Raw genomic sequence first — 16,468 nt, 5'->3', positions numbered from 1 at the left:
GACAAATGACAATGAAAACACAACTGCTCAAAATCTGTGTGACACAGCAAAAGCAGTCCTGAGAGGAAAATATATAGCAATACAAGCCTTTCTTAAGAAACAAGAAAGGTCTCAAATACACAACCTAACCCTATACATAAAGGAGCTGGAGAAAAGAACAACAAAGAAAGCCTAAACCCAGCAGGAGAAGAGAAATAATAAAGATCAGAGCAAAAATCAATGAAATAGGAACCAAAAATGCAGTAGAACAAACCAATGAAACTAGGAGATGGTTCTTTGAAAGAATTAATAAGATTGATAAACCCCTGTCCAGACTTATCCAAAAGAAAAGAAAAAGGACCCAAATTAATAAAATCATGGATGAAAGAGGAGAGATCACAACCAACACCAAAGAAATACAAACAATTATAAGAATATATTATAAGCAACTCTACACCAGCAAATTTGACAATCTGGAAGAAATGGAAGCATTCCTAGAGACATATAAACTACCACTACTGAACCAGGAAGAAATAGAAAACCTGAACAGACCCATAACCAGTAAGGAGATTGAAACAGTCATCAAAAATCTCCCAATAAACAAGAGCCCAGGGCCAGATGGCTTCCCAGGGGAATTCTACAAAACATTTCAAGAAGAATTAATTCCTATTCTCCTGAAACTGTTCCAAAAAATAGAAATGGAAGGAAAATTTTATGAGGCCAGCATTACCTTGATCCCAAAACCAGACAAAGATTCCATCAAAAAAGAGAATTACAGGGGTGCCTGGGTGGCTCGGTGGGTTGAGCCTCTGTCTTCGGCTCGGGTCGTGGTCTCAGGGTCCTGGGATTGAGCCCCGCATCGGGATCTCTGCTCAGCGGGGAGCCTGCTTTCTCCTCTCTCTCTCTGCTTGCCTCTCTGCCTGCTTGTGATCTCTTTCTGTCAAATACATAAATAAAATCTTTAAAAAAAAAAAAGAGAGAATTACAGACCAATATCCTTGAAGAACACCAGTGCAACAATTCTCACCAAAATACTAGCCAATAGGATCCAACATTACATAAAAAGGATTATTCACCACAACCAAATGGAAATTATTCCAGGGCTGCAAGGTTGGTTCAACATCCACAAATCAATCAATGTGAGACAATACACTAATAAGAGAAAGAACAATAACCACATGATACTCTCAATAAATGCTGAAAAAGCATTTGACAAAGTACAGCATCCTTTCTTGACCAAAACTCTTGAAAGTATAGGGATAGAAGGTACATACCTCAATATCATCAAAGCCATCTATGAAAACCCCACAGCAAATATCTATTCTCAATGGAGAAAAACTGAGAGCTTTTCTGCTAAGGTCAGGAGCACAGCAGGGATGTCCATTATCACCACTGCTATTCAATATAGTACTAGAAGTCCTAGACTCAGCAATCAGACAACAAAAAGAAATTAAAGGCATCAAAAGTAAAGAAGTCAAACTATCGCTCTTTGCAGATGATATGATACTTTATGTGGAAAACCAAAAGACTCCACTCTAAATCTGCTAGAATTTGTATAGGAATTCAGTAAAGTGTCAGGATATGAAATCAATGCACAGAAATCAGTTGCATTTCTCTACACCAACAACAAGACAGAAGAAAGAGAAATTAAGGAGTCAATCCTATTTACAATCGCACCCAAAACCATAAGATACCTAGCAGTAAACCTAACCAAATAGGCACAGAATCTATACTCAGAAAACTAAAAAGTACTCATGAAAGAAATTGAGGAAGACACAAAGAAATGAAAAAATGTTCCATACTCCTGGATTGGAAAACAAATATTGTGAAAATGTCTATGCTACCTAAGTCCATCTATACATTTAATGCAATCCCTGTCAAAATGACATCCATTTTTTTCAAAGAAATGGAACAAATAATCCTAAAATTTATATGGAACCAGAAAAGACCTCAAATAGCCAGAAGAATGTTGAAAAGGAAAGCCAAAGTTGGTGGCATCACAATTCCAGACTTCAAGCACTATTATAAAGCTGTCATCATCAAGACAGTATGATACTGGCACAAAAACAGACACATAGATCAATGGAACAGAATAGAAAGCCCAGATATATACTCTCAACTCTATAGTCAACTCATCTTTGACAAAACAGGAAAGAATGCCCAATGGAAAAAAAAAGACAGCATCTTCAACAAATGGTGTTGGGAAAATTGGACAGCCACAGGCAGAAAAATGAAACTGGACCATTTCCTTATACCACACACAAAAATAGACTCAAAATGGATGAAGGGTCTCAATGTGAGAAAGGAATCCATCAGATTCCTAGGAAGAAGTTGGAACATCACCAAAGGTGAGGGAAGCAAGGGCAAAAATGAACTATTGGGACTTCATCAAGATCAAAAGCTTCTGCACAACAAAGAAAACAGTTAACAAAACCAAAAAGACAGCTGACAGAATTGGAGAAGATATTTGCAAACATCATATCTGATAAAGGGCTAGTATCCAAATTCTATAAAGAACTTATCAAACTCAACATTCAAAGAACAAAGAATCCCATCAAGAAATGGGCAGAGGATATGAACAGACATTTCTGCAAAGAAGACATCCAGATGACCAATAGACACATGAAAGAGTGTTCCACATCACTCAGCATCAGGGAAATACAAATCAAAACCACAATGAGATACCACCTCACACCAGTCAGAATGGCTAAAATGAACAAGTCAGGAAATGACAGATGCTGGCAAGGATGCAGAGAAAGAGGAACCCTCCTACTCTGTTTGTGGAAAGGCAAGCTAGTGCAACCACTCTGGAAAGCAGCATATAGGTTCCTCAAAAAGTTGGAAATAGAACTACCCTATGACTTGCAATCACACCACTGGGTATTTACCCCAAAGATACAAACATAGTTATCCGAAGGGGCACGTGCACCTGAATGTTTATAGCAACAATGTCCACAACAGCCAAACTATGGGAAGAACCTAGATGTCCATCAACAGATGAATGGATAAAGAAGAGGTGGTATATATATATATATATATACAATGGAATACCATCAAAACCATCAAAAGAAATCTTGCCATTTGCGGCGACGTGGATGGAACTAGAGGGTGTTATGCTGAGTGAAATAAGTCAATCAGAGAAAGACAATTATTATATAATTGGCAACATGGGGTGTTTGGGGGTGGGAAAAGATAAATGAAACAAGATGGGATTGGGAGGGAGGCAAACCATAAGAGACTCTTAATTTCACAAAACAAACTGAGGGTTGCTGGGCAGAGAGGGGTAGGGAGAAGGTGGTAGAGTTATGGACATTAGGGAAGGTATGTGCTCTGGTGAGTACTGTGATGGGTAAACCTGGCAATTCACAGACCTGTACCCCTGGGGCCAATAATACATTATATGTTAATAAAAAAAAATGAAAAGGTTAAAAAAAGAAAGAAAGAAACAAGCACAACCAGCAAAGTAAAGGTTGAAATAGTTATGTGGTAGGGGTAATTATCATACCTAATATTAAAACACTTTAAGGTCTCCATAACTGAAACCGTATGGTGATATTTCACTAATAAACTATAAAACTAATGAGACTAGAACATCCAAAACATCAAGGATGTCTAGAATTTAGTAATGATAAGTGGTCATCTAAAGTCAAGGAGAGACAAATTTTTAGTAAACAGTATTGGAACAACTGGATAAGCATACAGAACTAAAATTTTATCCATTCCTCCCACTGTGTATGAGGATAAATTCCAAATGAATCTGAGATCTCTTAATAAAGAAATGAAATTATAAAAGTATTGGGAAACATTGGTGAATTTGTTTTTTAACCCGGGAGAGAACAACTCTCTCTTCTCTTTTCTATATATCCATCTACCTACCCATGCATCCATGTAAAGGACTTAGATACAAGAAAAAAATCAAAGTGTATACTTTTAACTGTATACTTGAATAGTAACATCTATATATACTGGAAACCTTCCCTTTAGAGTACGTATCTATTTTCTAGCTTTGTCTATTGGAAAGTCCAAAAGGCAATGCCAGCCCACTACTGGAGAACATGTACAGGACCCAGATTGTGGTCTCTATTATTTTCCACTAAAAAGAACTCGTACTCTTTGGAGAAATGGCTGATACCAGATGTGGGGTGAAAAATATACAAGACGACCCTAGAGCACCATGTGTAAAGATTATAGGCACTAACATGATAGGACTCCCACTGTCCTAAATTATAAGAGATTGAGCATTAAAAAGTTTAAACATTGCAAAGATGAAAACAATTGATACAGTAAAGTCTGTAAGAAATAATATATATTTTTAAGGATTTTTATTTATTTATCTGACAGAGAGAAATCACAAGCAGGCAGAGAGGCAGGCAGAGAGAGTAGGGGAAGCAGGATCCCCGCTGAGGAGAGAGCTCAATGTAAGGCTCAATCCCAGGACCCTGAGATCATGACCTGAGCCAAAGGCAGAGGCTTAACCCCCTGAGCCACCCAGGCACCCTAAGAAATAATATTTTTTAAACTGACTGATACTATAAAATTTGCCAGAAAACAACTTATGACTTTGAGAATTGATCTTTTTAAGGAAAAAAAAAACAAAAAAAGGCATCCTTTTTTATTATTGAAAAAGTTAGCCAAAAAGAGTCTGTTCCTTAGAGATAGTTCCAGCTAATCAACATAGATAAAGTGGTTAAATTAGAAAATCACCATTTTGCAAATGTTAATTAAATAATGAATACAGATAATAATCAATGGATTCTAAAATTACTGAGTAAAAAGTTGATGGGAATTTTTAATGGAGGAATCAGGCTGTTAATGCTTGAATGTAAGCATTAGTAAAAAGTGAAATGAACAGATATTTTTGTTCTTCCTAATGTGATGCACCAGGAAGTACAAAACACAACTTATGAGGATGTCTTGTCAAATAATTGAATCTGAATCTAATTACCTCTCTATATATTATTATAATTTTACAAGAAATAAAGGGATAGAGAGATATGGTAAATGACACCACAGGGAAACCCTCAGACAAAGCGTGTTGAATTCAATTTCTCCAACTCAACTGTGGCATGGAGAACACAAGGATGAGAGACACTGTTAGAGCATAAAGATAATTTAAGAGAAGGGTTAAGCCTAAATGGCTTAGTCAGTACAGCACGCAATTCTTAATCTTGGGGTTGTAAGTTTGAGCCCCACACTGGGTGAAGACATTACTTAAAAATAAAATCTTTAAGAAAAAAATGCGTAAGAGACATAAAAATCAAAAGCAATGTGGTATCCTGCTTGGGCTGATACTCTAACTATAAAAAAGACATCTCTAAAACAATTAGGAAAATTTCAAAATAAATTGGATATTAAATAGAATTAGGGTATGACTGTTAATTTTGTTAGCTATAATAATGGTGATTATATTACAAAAATAAATGTCTTTATTCATTAGAGATGCATGCTCATGTATTTCTGGGTGAAAAAAATAACATAATACTTGGGATTTGCCTTAATATATTCCTGGAAACAAAGTAATACATGTAAGGTTTTCAGAGTTGCCAATATTCATTTTTATCACCACAAAAATATAATGAGATCTCTCTATGCCAAAATATCCAACCTCCCAGGCACGCTACCATATCTTATTGGTGTCACTGGCCATTCTTCCTAAGTTTTCAGATACTGGTGCTCATAAAATGTCCGTGATTTCAAAACACTGCATTTGTCTGTTGGGAAAGAAGCAAAGACAAAACTGGTGATCACCTGACCCTCAGGAGTTCAGGATTTTTCAGTGGAGCTATAATACATACTTTAAAGAACATAGAGGCAGTGTATTTTAACAGAAGGTACCCACGTGCAGTAATACTGGAGAGTCATTTTTCCATTTTGGGAGGGTCATTACCCAATGGCAGTTCATGGCTCCTGCAGCTGTCTCAAGATTATGGTTAAAAACAATAGCGCTAGATGTGCACTTAAAATGTCAACCTACAAGGGACCTTGGGAAGGAAAAGACAGCAGAGCTCAATTTGCTACTTAAAGCACAAACCACTGTTAGAAACCACAGTGAGGAGGTCAGCAGCGGATGTTTATGATGCCATCTCTAAAATATGTGGGCTGCAGCTGGAGGAGCCATTACAAATGATAGAACGACTCTTCATGAGTTGCTGCTGGCTCTGTTCTCAGCGAACCCCCGTTAGGCCTATCTGCAAATTCTGCCCACTAAGGATATATAGAGTTGCCTCAGGTTCAAGCAGAGCAGTGGAAAATAACAGCATCCCCCAAACAGGAAATGTACCAGGGACTCAGATGCTTGCTAGGTGTTCCTACTGAAAGTCTTTCTACATACGGGTTGCACTGAGAATTGAGTTATACTTCTATTTATTTAAACATCTGTTCACTTAAACAGATTTATTACACAAGTAAACTCTAAGCAAAAGCAGGAAAAGCTCGGCTCCAGTAGAGCTTCTAGGCAAATGATGGAACTTGCTTTTACCAAATAATCACATTGATGAGCATGACAAACACAAAATCACAGACTGTGATAAGGAAAAAAAAACAAGTTTCTTTATGAGTATATAGCAATGAGATTCTTTTCTAGGCTAGGGATTCAAGAAAGGTTTTCCTAGGGAATGACACTTATCTGAGGCTTGATGGAAGAAAAGGTGTGCCCTGGGCAAAGTTGGCATGGCAGAAACTTTTCCAGGCAGAGGGACTGAACAAGTCAACACGCAGCTCCAGGAGGCCAGATGGGCGGTCACACAAGAAGGAAGAGGAGAATGAGGCTAGATGAGAATGAGGTAAGCCTAACTTAAAAACTCTGTAGCCACGTTAAGGAGTTTGGATTTTTATAAGAGCAATTGGAAACGCCGAAAAATATTAGGCAAAGAGTAACGAGATCATCTCTCTATTTTAAGAAGATCACACTAACTTTAGTGTGGAGAATGCATTGTAGAGAAATTGGATAGAAAGAAAGATTGCAGGGATGCCTGGGTGGCTCAGTCAGTTAAGCCGTTGCCTTCAGCTCAGGCCATGATCCCGGGGTCTGGGATCGAGTCCCACATCCGGCTCCTTGCTTGGCAGGGAGCCTGCTTCTCCCTCTGCCTCTGCCTGCCACTCTGCCCGCGTGTGATCTCTCTCTCTCTCTCTCTGACAAATAAATAAATAAATAAAATCTTAAAAAAAAAAAAAAAAAGATTGCAAATGGGTATTGCAAATGTCCAAGCAAGAAATTACAGTAAATAAAATGGAGTTGGTGGCAATAGAGATGGAGAGAGAGCCCAAGAGACATGTTGAGAAGGTCTGATAGGTCTTTGAAAGGGATTAAAGTGGAAAAGGGAGCATGGGGAAGGGGGCAAGCAATGTATAGCAGAGGGATTTGTCCAAGCAACCTCCACCTTATTTGTGCATCTTATTTGTATCTTATTTGTGCAACTGGATGGGTGAAGGCCACAATTGTGGAGATGGGAAACATTCAAAGAAAACTAGGCTTGGAGATGGTTGGTCTGAGGTATGTTGAATGCAGGATACTTTATTGGAGATGCCAAATGGACAAATCAGTGCAAAAACATGTAGCTCAAAGAAAGGTCTAGAGATATGAGAGTCATTAGCCAGATGGTAAATGAAGCCAGAGGCAAAAATGAGGTCTCCTAAAGTACCCTCAATGAGCTGAATCAAGCCAACAGGGAAGGTTGATTGTTTGATTTTTACCACCCAAATGCTTTAAATTTTTCTGAACTTAAGAATATTTAAGGGGAAAAAAAAAGAATATTTAGATATTACATGTATTTTCCATTTTAACAATTTTCTGTCTTTCCTACCAGGCCTCTTAATATATTTGCAATACCTGCAGGCTTTAAAAGCATTTTAGTTGTAGCAATATGGCTGGAGAAAGAAGCGCATATAGGATAGTCTTGAGCAATTTCATTAGAAATAGGATAGTCTTGAGCAATTTCATTACATATTGAACATTTGGGTAGAGACCCATGAAGCCTGCAAAAGAGACTGGGAAATAGCTGAAGTGCTAAGGGTTAGGACGGAAATCTTTTTAAAAAGGCATTATGTCTTTATGGAAAAATTTATAAAATTATGAAATAACATTATTTGTTAAAGATGTATTTTGCATTATCTGAACCATGATCATTATACCCTATAGTATATTCATTTTAAATTTCCCATTTTTTTTCTGATGTGTAAAGGATATAAAGTTTATCATCTAATGGGGAAGCACACATTTAAATGATGTATAAATTTATTTAAACTTACACTGCATCTTACTGTCATTTTTTTCTAATTATAATAGCCTTTTAAATACAATAGAAATTGTTTCATTGGGCTATCATATGTAATTTTTCATTCCTACATGGTCCAATTCTGAAAACCTGGGAAGTCATTATATAATTTCAAGCATCACCATCTATGAAAAGAGAATAAGGAATGAAAAATATTGAAAATGTGTGGAAGCACCTAACTGAAAAAAAAGGTATTTCACTATAACTGCAGAAAGAAATACTAGCATGACAAAGAATCATCATTCATTTGCAACCTTTATAATAAAAATTTATAGTGACATTTGTCTTTTCACAATAAATTTATTTTCTCCAGCTTTAGGCAAAGACATTATGCTGTATTTAATGCACTGAATTAATGAACATTCAAATAAGTTATATGCTAATAATAATTTTCTTACAATCTTATGCAATTGTCATCTTTTTTTTTCTAATACTGTAATTGGTTGAACTTTAAATTAAAAGAAAATTAAATCTGTTCTTAAGACCGATCATTGAGAAGCACCGTAACAAAGCAGCTAGGAGTATGCACAGTTAAGGTCCAGATTCCCTGGGTTCAGATGTCAAACACTGCTGCTTTCCAACTCTTTCACTCTTAATATTTTATGTCTCAGTTTCTCCATATGGAAAAGGGGGTAATAACACTAACTAGCTCATGGGGTTGTCATGAAGATCGAATTAATTGCTACAAGTGCTTAGAATAATGCCTAGCATTTAACAAACAGTGTTTGTTATTACTTTTGTTATTATTACATAAAATTGAAGCTCCTGCTTCCCATTAAAAAATTATCATCAAAGGATACCAAAATATATTGGGGATATGCTACAGACTGAATGTTTATGTCCCCTCGAACTTCCTATGTTGAAAACCTAAACTCCAAAGAGATGATACTTTGACTTGGGGCCTCGGGAGATGATTAGGTCACCAGAGTGGAGCCGTCATAAGTAGCACTGATGCTTTGAGTAAAGGGGAGGAAGAGAACGCCCTCTCCCCATGCACCAAGGGAGAATACAGCAAAAATGTATCCGAAAGCTGGTCTTCACCAGACAATGAATCTCCCTGAGCCCTGATCTTGGACTTCCTGGCCTCCAGATCTGCGAAAAATAAATGTCTGTTGTTTATAAGCTACCTGAAGCCTGTGATATTTTGTTCTAACAGCCCAAAAAGATCAAGACAGGAGAATAATACAACCCATTCCAAATATATACACTATAGAAACACACAATCAAATGAATTTTTTGAAAGACACCACAGAATTTAATCATATTTTTCACTCACTCAACCAAATATTAGTGAGTATCTACTATGTGTTAGGTGATATATTATTCCTGGGGATACATGTCAGTCTCTACCTGCCCTAACACAGTTTATATTCTAATAAAGAGACAGGCATTAAATAAACAGTGTCTCTGTCATTCACACACACATACAGAGGAGCGTCTTTTCCTCTCACATTCACACGCAAACAATAATTTTATATTTTGAAAAAGGATCATAAAACGCAAGTATAGGATATCATATGGCAGGAAGACTTGATTAAAGCTAAGAATTAACATACAGTGAAAATGTCACTTCAATCCTCCAGTAAGGTACAAGAAATACAGCCAGTATGCATAGTTGATATGGTGTGTGTGTGTGTGTCTACCCACACATGCACCTGTGCACATGCACACAGCATCCCAGGCTTCTGGTTTTGGTAAAAGCCCTTTCTTAGATGTTAGTAATATTTGAGTCAACATAGAGACTGACTTGTAATGTTAGGAACTAGTTTAAACTCCAGATGCATTTCTGTGAAATATGCTTTGGAACAATCCATCCAGAAAGTTCTGAGTTAAGGAGAGAAGAAACTGCGTGACAGAGCATATAGAAATAGCATCTGTCACCACTGGGCATTCTCACCTGTGTGGTACCAGTTACCACATCCGAGGAGAACTGACCAAAATTTGTTTCCTTTTAACTTGAGTGTATCACAAAACTTTGATTTTTGAGTTTGTTTGACTTGTCCTAATTCCTCAACAAGGTCTACTTTCACTTTCATACCTTCCAGGAATATTCTTATCATGTTTCTTAATAATTTTTAATATCCTGAAAACAGTCCAGCTGTTCACTGATATGATCTTGTCCAATGAGCTTTACATCTAATTTTATGCACATGATCACAATCTAAACTTTGTTATTACCAATAAATATAACCTCTGTATCTCGTTTCCAGCATTATTTCCTTCTTTTCCTAACTTTCTTTTTAACCCAATCCAGTAATTATTAAAGTAGGGTTTGCCTGCTTCCTAGAAAATCATTTTAACCATTGCTTTCTCTTCTACCTCCAACATCTCGTTCTCATCATCCTCATTCTCACTGATGATATTGATTCCAAATTCATGGAGGAAAAAATAAATGAATCCTAAGACCTTTCTCCATGACCACGGCTCAGCTATCAGCATCTATATTCCTAAACCCTGACTACTCCCTGGAGATTAAGGAGGAACTGGCCATGCTTCACTCTCTCTGTCAGCTTTCTTACCTCTGTGCATTCAGTCTTGCCTCTTCTCTCCTGCTCAAGAACACCACTCTCACAACTGTCCTTTGTCTCTTCTACAGTTTGTTCCTGTCTACTGGATCCTTCCCAGTAGATAACATACTACTGGAGGATCTACTGGATCAACATATAAATGTGTTGAAATGTTTCTCATTTAAAAAATATTTTTGACCCCCATTTCCCTTATTGCCCTGTTTCTCTTCTATTTGTTGTAGTCAACTTCCCCAGAGTTCTGTTACTCTCTTAAAGCCTTCTGCTCTCATTCTTTCTGAATTCGTCTGCATAACCATTGCTCTACAACTCCACTGAAGCCTCCCTTCAGTGGCCATAAATAACATCCATGTTGTTAAATTTAGTGTTAAATTTTTAATCTTTTTATTTACATTTTTTTCTAGCTTCATCAAGATATAACTGACATACCATACTGTGTAAGTCTATATTGTACATCTACAGTATACAATTATGTCCTGACCTATAGATTTGTATGTCCAGGGTGCCTGGGTAGCTCAGTGGGTTAAGCCGCTGCCTTCAGCTCAGGTCATGATCTCAGGGTCCTGGGATCGAGTCCCGCATCGGGCTCTCTGCTCAGCAGGGAGCCTGCTTCCTCCTCTCTCTCTCTGCCTGCCTCTCTGCCTACTTGTGATCCCTCTCTCTGTCAAATAAATAAATAAAATCTTAAAAAAAAAAAAAAAAGATTTGTATTCCAGTTACCAACCAAAGATCTATACTCTGACATTGAATGGACATCACAAACTTAACGTGTCCCAAACATAATTCCTGGTATCCTTCTCACAAACTTCCTTATCTCAGTAATGAAAACTTTGTTTTTTCAGTAGCTCACCATGTCAAAAAAAAAAAAAAAAAAGTGTCTTTGCTTGCTTTCTCATATCTGATATTCATCAGTGAACATTGTCAGCACAAACTTCAAAATCTATTCAGAATTTTACTCCTCACTACCACCATGGCTAAAATTTTGGTCCAAGCCCTAATCACATCTCATCTGTATTACAATAGTCTTCTACCCTGTCTCCTTCACTTAGACTTTGTCTCCCCTTAAGGCTTCCCTTTGTCTCTTTACACTCTATTCACATTTTTATAGCCAGTGTCATTTTTTTATACCACTCATATCTCATGACTTCTCTGCTCAAAATCTCTGTTGGCTTCTGGGGCAAACATGAAGATGCACCACCAGATGCCCTTTCAATGAGGAAACTGCTACCCAAATGTAGAGTGCAGTCAGCTGATGGCTGCTGTTATCCCATCGGAACCTGCTCAGGTGCTAAAATCACCTCACCTGTATCTAGTGACTAAGCAAGGCAGGTGTGGAAAGGCCCCATCATTTTGACCTGGTGTGGGACAACTCTGAAGAGCCACATCTGCTTCAGACCACTGAGTTGTTCAAGGTTTTGTTGACCCATATCACAATTTGACTTCTCCAATTAAAATTACAGTATCCCAGTCAATAGCCCTCTGTAGATCCTCTCAGCTTAATTCTTCTTCATAGTATTTATTGCTATCTGGCACACTTTAAAATCTACAGACTTAATTTTTATCCCCACCCCAAATGGAATATATTCTCCGTGAGGGCAGGATCTTTTTGTTCACTGCAGTATCCCCGGTGTCTAGAAAATTGCCAAGACCTGGTAGTCACACACACAAAAAACTTGTTAAATGGTCTAATTAGATAATTGACTCATTTATATACCATCACTGTTCAATATATGCAATGACAATGGTGTCATTAAAGATAGAGAATTATAGGGACGCCTGGGTGGCTCAGTTGGTTGGACGACTGCCTTCGGCTCAGGTCATGATCCTGGAGTCCCGGGATCGAGTCCCGCATTGGGCTCCCAGCTCCATGGGGAGTCTGCTTCTCTCTCTCACCTTCTCCTCGTTCATGCTCTCTCTCACTGTCTCTCTCTCAAGTAAATAAATTAAAAAAAAATCTTTAAAGATAGAGAATTATATAAATTGTGTAAAGATAAGCATTACCAATGATAGAAGTATTTGGAAACAGGCTTGGGTGTAGATAAGGTTCATTACATGTATTAGGAGCTCAAGAAGTACCTGTTATTAGTGATGATAATAGTGACGGGCATTATAGTGATGTCTGCTGAATGCCCAAAGGACCAATGAACAGTGCTCTGCACATTATAACAGCTTAATAAAAAATTAGGAGATTAGTCACCAAGACATTTTATACCTTGTCAATATGCAAATACACACAGAAATAACCCAGAAAGTAAAATGAGAAATCACTTTGCTACTAGTTAGCTGGCATCTTCTAGAGCCAGGGTCTTAAATGGTATTCTCAGAAACGAAACAGGAAAGGAATGATATTTTGGTCAAGATTCTTTTGGCACAAGACCAGGTGCCCATTTGGACCTATCCCATGAAATCTCTTAAATATTGCCATGATCTCTTAAAGGTCAAGCCTTTATTAATTCAAGAGAAGACAAAACTAAAAAGTCTTGAAAAAAAAAAAAAAGGTTGGAGAGAGAAAATAGGATACAAAGAAAACTCCGGTTAGATGCTGCCAGCTGTGTCAGTTTTTCTTATTTTGAGGTGGTCATCAGCAAGGACCTGTTACAAAATGGTAACTATTTCACCACAGAGAACTTGCTATGTAACTATCAACTCCAGAACTTAGTGATTTAAAACAATCATGTCTTTGTTCCAGATTCCATGGGTAGACAATTTGGACTGGGCTCAGCAGGCCAAGTTTATCTATGCTGAGCCCATTCTAGACTTTGGGCCCGCAGCTGAGACAGCTGGGGTGGTGAGGATAGCTGAGAACGTTCTCCTCATGGCTTCTTTCACTCTTTGCCACATGCCTACAGTGTTGCAAGAAAGCAAGAGTGGAAGATGAAGTTGTCCTTACGGCCCAGGCCTGGAGCTCTTCCACATAATTTCTGCCGTATTCTACTGGGCAAAACGAGCCAAGAAACCATCCTGGTTTTAAGGACTGGTGAAATGGGCTCCACCTCACAAGTTGAGGAATCACAAAGAATTTGTACCTATTTTCAATCTCCCACTGACATATAATGAAACTGAGCCCCTCAGAACCACAATTAAAGAATATGGGTAAAGTCTTCAAGTATTTTGTTTATAGGTCTCCAGCTGCTAAAGCATCTGGCATTTGATATATATATCAATAAAAATGTAAAAAATAAAAGTATAATTCATGTACCATAAAATTCACCATTTTAAGGTGTGCAATTCAGTGATTATTAGTATATTCACAAAGTTGTGCAATCATTCACTGCTATCTAATTTTTATCACCCCAAAGAGAAACCCCATACCCATTAACAGTCACTCCACATTCTCTCCTTCCCACAGCCCTTGGCAATCATTAATCTATTTTCCATCTCTATGGATATGCCTTTTCTAGATATTTTACATAAATTAAATCATGTAACATGTGGACTTCTGTGTCTGGCTTTCCCCAATGCTTTCAAAGTTCACCCATATTGTAGGATGTATCAGTGTTTTATTCCTTTCTATGGCTAAATATAATATTCTATTGTATGAATATACCACATTTTATTTATCCATTCATCGATTGGTGGACATTTGGGTTGTTTCTACTTTGAGGCTTTTATGAATATGCTGTTATAGGATATCTATGTATAAATTTTTTTTAAAGATTTTATTTATTTATTTGACAGAGATCACAAGCAGGCAGAGAGGCAGGCAGAGAGAGAGGACGAAGCAGGCTCCCTGCTGAGCTGAGAGCCCGATTTGGGGCTCAATCCCAGGACCTTGGGATCATGACCTGAGCCGAAGGCAGAGGCTTTAACCCACAGAGCCACCCAGGCGCCCCTCTATGTATAAATTTTTACGAATTAAAAAATATGTAATTTTCTTGGGTGTATCTCAGAAGTGGGATTGTTGGATGTTGATGTAATGCTATATGCAGTATTTTCATTGTATGGCTGCTTGATTGAGGCACACCAATGTGTTTTATGCATTCTTAAAGATACAGAGGTAAAAATAAAAGTCAACTTTGATATCCGTTTCCTGTAGGGTAGACCAAATGGAAAGGCTTGGGGTTCTTTCCCCACCAAGTTCAAATTCATTACTATTGTCCAAGATAATCAAGGTAGGAACAATTATCCGGAGGCAGTAGCCAAAGAAAATGATCCCTAACCCACCACCCCTGTTTACATATCTTACAATAACCGAGGTATATTCCTTTCTGTCTTTAGTGTTATTAATATGCCTCATGAGTTGAGGTCATTGATAAGCCCTATTGTTTGGAGGCACACCCTTTGCTACACATTGACCTCACACCCACGTCAAATCAAGGTGTTTTATACACCTCACTGCAGAAGCATCCACAGAGCAATAGCCACAGCACAGGTATCACCTAGGAGTTTCTTAGAAATGCAAGGTACGCGGCCCATTCTAGATCTATTTAATTAAGAACGGGTGTTTGAACGAGACTCCAAGACTCCGTAGGCACATTAAGGTTTGCAAGGCGGTGCTATCGAACCATCTTAATCCACTGAGCTCCTAGAACTTAAAGCTGGAGGCTCAGTCTTCTAACCAAGGTCTTCCTGTGAGAATGCAGACATTAAGTTATATTACCCACAACAAGGAGAATGATTCCCCATGTCAACTACGCTTCAGGCAGGACAGGACTCCAAGTGCTTTCCAAGCATTTTCTCATTCTATTCTTATGCAAATCGATCACTTTTGTCCTGTTTTACAGATAGCAGGCTCAGGGCTCAGAGAGCTCAAGCTCCTTACCCATGGCCACAGCTTTTAAACCAACCACGAGCCCCCCATCGGGCTCTCTGCTCAGCGGGGAGTCTGCTTCCCACTCTCTCTGTCTCTGCCTGCCTCTCTGCCTACTTGTGATCTCTGTCAAATAAAAAAAAAAAAAAATTAAACCAACCACGAGTCAAATTCCAATTTTTCTGATTCTACAGCTCAAGCTCCTTACTGCTGTTCTCTTGCACTCAGCAATTTCTGCAAATAATAGCCCCACAATCTAACTCATTAAAAAAAAAAAAAATCTATTCTTTATAAACTTCCTTAACAATTTACATATGTTCTTCTCTATCCTCGAGGGCAAAAGCTCCAGGACATGAAGGCAGGAATTTTGGACCTTGTCTTTGCTCTGTCTCCAGTATCTGGAATAGTACCTACTAGATGTTAAACCTCACTAAGTTTGTTAAAGGACCAAACTAATTTATGCACCAAAACCCTACCCATGGCTTACGGAAATGAGGAAAATGTCATCTTTAGTCACTTCTCTTTCAATTTCTCAGCCTTGGACTTGACTTGTAATAGGAATGTTAATGGCTGGTTCGTTGTGGCACTGAAGCATTCAATGAAAACAGAAGTAATATGGTGTTCTACATCAGCACTAACTCCTCACGATGTCATCTTATCACAGGGCATTTTGACACAGTACAACCTTGAAGGAGCTGTATTTGCAGCTAAAAATGCATCTTGTCAGTCGTTGTTTTATTAGGAAACATCAGGGTGGAGATGTCAGTCTGGGCCGGGCACCCTGGTGCATTTTGCAAAAACTGAAAATGCTCAGCGTCACAGTGGTGAGATATGCATTGGGAGAAGTTTCGATGTGTTCCCCAGGGACTAATAGTGCAGGAAATTCCTGAAACCAAACATTCTACTTCATCCATCTTGTACATGATTATCTTACAGTGGGA

This window comes from Mustela erminea, chromosome 8, assembly GCF_009829155.1.
Source record: "Mustela erminea isolate mMusErm1 chromosome 8, mMusErm1.Pri, whole genome shotgun sequence".
Taxonomy (NCBI): domain Eukaryota; kingdom Metazoa; phylum Chordata; class Mammalia; order Carnivora; family Mustelidae; genus Mustela; species Mustela erminea.
The sequence above is the reverse complement of the archived record's forward strand: the minus strand, read 5'-3'. Positions refer to the sequence as shown.